Below are 5,943 nucleotides of genomic sequence, written 5' to 3'. Positions count from 1 at the left end.
AGCATGCTCTTGTCCCACCTGGGGACCTTCCCGAAGCAGGACAGAGTGAGTAGTCAGCAATTCCCAGCTGACCACCTCCAAGCCTTCCTTCCAAGCTAGTCCCACCCACCCCAGGATCCCTTTTGCTTTTGAGGCCGCCCTCGTGATTGCTCCCTGTGCTTTCACACATCCACGGCTCCAACAACCCCCAGCCCTCAGAGGGCGTGAGGAGACTAATGGCTTTGGAGCATGGCTTCTAGCTACCTCTGCCAACAAGCAGGGCTGACCGATTCCTTTACCTCCCCTGAAACAAGAGTGCTTTGCAATCCCATCACTTTAACCTGAAGATCCAAGACCCTTTTGCGAGCCACTAGTTTCTTCCAGCTTAACTATCACAGTGGGAGCAAGTCACTTGACAACCTGCTTGATGACAGAGGTGACCCTGAAGCCTTCAATGATTCATTTCTGTCTCTCTCTCATGTCCTTCGAGGTCTGTCTGCCTCCAGATGATGACAGATGACCATACTCACGCTGTGCTCGGTGGCACGCAGAGCTGCTTCATTTCTCCCAGAGGTCCTGCTTGTCCTGGAGCCACCCAGCTGCTGCACCAGCCCATCCAGCCCATCCCGCAGCAGTGCATTGGAGAGCTCTTTTAGCAGTGCCAGCTGCAAACAGAGGAGAACATTAAGGCAGTAGCCCAGTGTTCCTGATACACGACAGTGCAAGTGCAGCCGCCCTGAAACAACGATGGATGTGTTCCCAGGGGGGCTTACAGGGCACATGGTGATGCGATGGACCCTGAAGGCCAATGGCTGGTTTAAAGGCCAGGATCTACAGTTTGGGCATCCAGGAGCCAACTGATGGTGCTTACCGGGTGGCTCTCCCCACCCTAAATAACCCCCCTACGTTTGACCAGATCAGTCAGTCCCTCGCCTCCTTTGGTCACATCTCCAGAGCTTACAGAAAGGAGCTGAAACGAGCACAACTGTAAGTACCTGTCTAGTAGATACAAAAAACTGAGCCTTATCACACTTCCTGAGCTTGATGGCAACCTTGAGATGGAGAGGGAGACCCCCAGTCTAGCACTGCTGTGTTGCACAGTGATTATTTGCTATTATTTGTGTTACGAGCCGAGGAACAACCCGAACTGGACTTGGTGCTGAACAGAACACACAGCATGGCCAGAGCACCCAGAGGGCTGTGCGGGTCTCCTCTTGCTGGCTGTGCAAACCCAGTGCTGAAGCACAAGCCAATCCAGGTGGTAGCACCAAGCTCTGAATGGGTAGTTGCCAAGTCTCAATGTCACATGGGCCTCAAAGCCACCACCCACCCCACGACATAGCAGCACAGAAGCTGTCCAAGAAGCGTTTAAGTAAGGTCTAACAGGAAATGTAATAACCCTGCCTTCTCGTGAGGGCCCGTGCTGACCTGCAGAAGCAGATGCCATCTCCTGAAGGAACAGATGGAAAATGTGTAATTACAGTCACCTCCTCAGAAGGAAGATCAAGGCCTTACCTACCTTGATGCCATTTGCTTCAAAAAGCCTCTCCAGATCCTGCAAGAGGAAAGAAGGGTCAGAACTTCTCCTCCTCTCCTCTCCAGCCCAGGAAGCTGGTGGATGGGACACACACTGGGTCCCCTCAACAAACAGACAGAGAGGAAGGTGTTTCTAACATTAATATGCACCATAAATGTTATTTTATTTACCTTCATCTCCACTCCTTTGCCTGGTGGACCGGGTTCTCCCTTCAAATGAACAAGAACAACTCAGTAATTAAGTCATTACTGATGAGCAGCAAGAAGAGGAGCTCTGAGGAGGGGCAAGAGTCAGTTTCTGGCCCTTTCTCTGCTACCAGCCCACTCCGTGACCCCAGACAAATTCCTGTTGGCTCAGAGAGCGGGTTTGAATCCCACCCTGCTTGGTTGGCTCCTTCACTTCTCTATTGGACACAGCTGCTGGCTGCATTTCATAGGGCAGGCCTGGACCAGAGCCAGACGTGAGCATCGTCACAGTGAGGTTTGGACCAGAGCTTTGCACCATCCCCTTCTGCATTTCTTGGCCCTGCAGAACTTGAGTTTAACTTGTTTTTAACTAGTTTTTAACTTGTGTTAAAAAACAAAGGTTTTTGAGGCCCCTCAGTGCCACTGGTGTCTGCAAAGGTACCACCAAGGAGGAGGATGGCCAAGGTGTCACCATGGCTAATGGTCCCTTCAGGAGATGGCCATGGTGCTGGTGGCCATCCTACTGCCACGTGGTCTGGGTCAAATGATCCCCAATGGGTTGGACCCCCAAGAGCAAGTCACATAGATGGACTGTCCTTCTCTCCTGGCATAGTGACACTATCCAGGTGTATGATCCTGAGCCACCACCACAGATTAACTACAGGTGAGCTACAACAGCTGGGGTCTGGAACATCTGCTGAGGCGGGGGCTGACTTGCCTCTCTGACGGGCTTCATTTCACTGAAATCTGGTTTCTGTGTTGACAGATTCCGGTGGAATGAAGGGCGCCAGGAAGGCCTTGGGTGCTGCATCTCATGCCAAGGTGTGGGGGTAAAGGAGCCGCAATGCAAGGGCGCACCAGCTGAACTGGGTACAGCTCATGCGTATCACCTGGGTAAGTCCTCGCCTTTGCAAAGACCTGGATCTTGTGCCAGTGAGATCTACCTGCACCTGCTGACGCTGCTTTCTGCAGCAGTTTCCTCTCCATTAAGTGAAGGAGTTGGTCCCACCTCTACAGATCTCTAGATGTGTGTGGTATCAGAAGCCACTTCTCCTTCCATCCATTTCTGACTCATTCTTCAACTTGCAGGGGGAGGAGAGGAAGGAAACATCCCTGAACATTTGAGATATTTATTCCACCCGACTCCTGCACATCTTCCTACCTAAACGTTGTGTATCAGCTTAATGGAGTTAATCTATCAGCTTAGAACTACAACATCACCATGACCGCAAGCCTATGAGCCCATCTCAGAAGCTCTGATTTGAAAACCCAACTTTTTAGGGTGTCAAAAGAGAACTGAGATGGGTGCTCTTCCCCTCCAGCCAGCCCAACACAACGGCACCATGACAAAGATGCCCCCAAGCATTCAGGACATACCTTTGGGCCTGGAGGACCTCTTTCACCTTTCAAGCCATCCTTCCTGCAATCTCCCTGTAAGCCAGGAGGAACATGTTAGTTCTTGGTCCTCTCTAAAACTCCCAGTGGAGATGATGGTTTCATCACACATTGTGGCGTTTCTTGTGTGTTGGACCATGCTGGCCCCAGGTTAACAACTTTTCCAGATGGACCAACGAGGATTTCTTGTAACTATCTCACTGACTCACATAATTTAGTTGAATTTGGAGAAACTCTGCTCTTCACTCGAAACCTGTTCCTTCTGGTTTGGACCTCAAGAAGAACTCACATTCCTGACAGCTTTTCTGCTTTTCCCTTTTCCCCTACTCCCCCACCTAGACTAACCTCCTCTGGCAAACCAAGCTCTGCCTCTGTTTCCCTGCCATCACAGCCTGGCTGGTGAGGCAACACCATTTCCTTAGTTAAGCCTCTGACTGGATGCTTTAAGTGGGGTTTGGGGAGGTGACAGCTCTTGCAGCTCTTGTTCTCCCACAGCCCATCACGTGCTTTGCCTGTGATTTGCGAGTCCTGCAGGTAAACCAGAACATGGACAGGGCAAGCCGGGTCTGCCTGCAAAGGACCCATCTAGATACACGCTCTGCACCTCTCTGAATGAGCCTTTGCTCCCAGCACAGCACAAGGTGGTAGAAATCGCTGCTCAACCATGAACATGAGCATGAGTGAGAACAAGCCTTTTGAACCCTAAGAGGACCTGGCTGGTTGGTGGAGTGAGATGGTTATGCACTATCAGAGGAGGATCTTGCCATATCCTGGAGCAATAAGGTTCTTCCTAGTTTTGAGGTGAACAACGGGAGCATGGTATCCCCACGTGCCACTCCTGAACACACCAGAATTCAAGTCATACAGAATACACAAGACACAGGAGAACAGGAGCTGAAAAACCATGAAAATGGGGCTGGGACCACAAAACGGGGTCATTTCAAACAGCATGTTGGTACAGTTGGGAGTGGAGAGCTGCAGTAGATAGAGCAGCATCACCAGAAGGCACTGACTCCTCACTCCTGGCTTGTCCTGAGCTCTGAAGTCACCTGAAATCACTGTTTTGCCCAGGAATGAGACCGCTGAAGGGGCTGGTAGCACTTTGCCCAGTCTGGAGCAGCCTCTCACTCAGACCCTGCCAATGCCTCATCCCTGGGTACGTAAGATAGACTCTTGCACAGCTCTCCTGAGAGGCTGCGGCTCCTGGTCCTAGGGCAGAGGGGTGGCTTTACCTCCACTGAAGCCAACAGGGTGAAAAAATTCCTCTTTGCATACCCATATACTGGAACACCTTCATGATCACCTAAACAACCTTCCAAATACCTATTCTAGCCTTATTCTTGATGAAGCTGGTTTGAGTCACTCGCTCTTCATCTGACCCAGCTTGATGTTAGGCTTTTCACCCAGAGAAGAACTCCATGCTAAGGCACAGGAGAGTCCTGAGCATGAGCCATCCCATCCCCTTCCTAGAAGATATCCATCCCTCTGTCCAGACTATAGAAGGAGCCAGGATGCCTCGATTGCACAACGGTTACTGGTTAAAGGTATCAGATGGGTTCACAGCTAGTGTCAAGTCTCTGCCGTGTCACAGTCTTTTTGCAGCATCAATAACAAGCCGCTTGGGGTGGGATGCACGCAGCTGCTTCGACAAGGGCAGGAGGGAAGTCCACTCTACAACAGGCACTAAAGCAGTAAGTTCTGGCACTGTGACCTCTCTGCGGTCCTCAGCAGTCGTGACAAACCTCGATGTACCCTTTCCCTGAACAAACATGTAAGTCAACAGAAGAAGTAGGCGTTACTCACAATGCTTCCAGGAGTCCCAGGCAGCCCAGGCTCACCCTGTGAAGATACACCACCACCATACCCCCACCCCCCAAAAAAAAAGTAGTGAATGATGCAGTTCAACGATTGAGTCCCCCAACAGACTCTCCCTCATGCAGGGTTATAAACGGGAATGTGCAAACCTACAGATTCGCCCTTGTCTCCCTTCTCTCCTGTGATACCCTAGAAGGTGGAGAGAGAGGCAGGGTGAGAACAAGCTGTGGTAGGGGGGCTTAGTGGTCTCTCCTTGCCAGCTCAGCATCCAGTGGACTAACAAACCCATCTTCGAGCAGCTAAGCTAATTAAATCTGGACTCTGACACCTCTCCTGAGGAGGAGGTCTCTGGTATTTAATAACGGGTGAGATTACCAGCCTCTTCCTCAGCGGGCAGGCTCGTTAGGGACTGTCCTCTCGTCAGCAGCTCAGTCTCACCAAGTCTGGAGAAACACCATGTCTTTGAGCTCTCTGACAATGTAGCAATGGTCTTAGCCAGTGTATTCCAAAGCTTTTAGAGCGGGATCAGACAGATGGAGCCTAAGTGTGTTGTTTTCCTTCCTTCCCCCCTGCACTGAGACCGCGCTAAGTGTTTTGTTTCCAGCGGTGTGGGGCTGGGGAAGTTTTTGCACGCTCAGACCCACACAGGGCACAGTCCTGCTAACCCTGTGCACTAGCTAATCAAACAAGAAGGGAGAAACAGCCTTAATCCTCCCTTTGAAGAGGAGATCCCCCTCCCAGCAGAGAGGGAGGGAGCTTTCTGTGCCCTCCAGACCGTCAGACATAAAAATACGCGGATCTGTCTCTGATTGGCATTGCACTATCCCAAGTCCACCCTCTCTCCACTGCTCCTTTAGGGACTGTCTTACATCCTTCCCAGGCTGTCCTGTATCTCCTTTTAGCCCCTTCTCTCCAGGCCGTCCTGGGAGTCCAGGCGGCCCCTGCAAGAGAAGCAATCAGAAACAGAGCATGTCCAGCAGCTCCGAAAAGTAAAACAAACAACGTGCTGTCCCCTCAACTGAGCTCGTCCCT

The 5,943-nt window shown here is 51.3% G+C and overlaps 1 long non-coding RNA gene across 1 annotated transcript in view; it reads right to left on the bottom strand.

Moving 5' to 3' along the window:
* Window positions 1-2,416: 2,416 nt before the first annotated feature.
* The window catches only part of LOC104491629, a 4,149-nt gene continuing 622 nt past the window's right edge, over window positions 2,417-5,943 (bottom strand). The window contains exons 2-3 of the long non-coding RNA XR_727778.1: window positions 5,747-5,749; window positions 2,417-2,498 (exon numbers count right to left, since the gene is read on the bottom strand). This is a non-coding gene — a long non-coding RNA (uncharacterized LOC104491629). The remainder of the gene's footprint in view (window positions 2,499-5,746; window positions 5,750-5,943) is intronic.

Source organism: Buceros rhinoceros, unplaced genomic scaffold (genome assembly GCF_000710305.1).
Source record: "Buceros rhinoceros silvestris isolate BGI_N320 unplaced genomic scaffold, ASM71030v1 scaffold6684, whole genome shotgun sequence".
In the NCBI taxonomy this organism is placed as follows: domain Eukaryota; kingdom Metazoa; phylum Chordata; class Aves; order Bucerotiformes; family Bucerotidae; genus Buceros; species Buceros rhinoceros.
The sequence above is the reverse complement of the archived record's forward strand: the minus strand, read 5'-3'. Positions and strand labels throughout refer to the sequence as shown.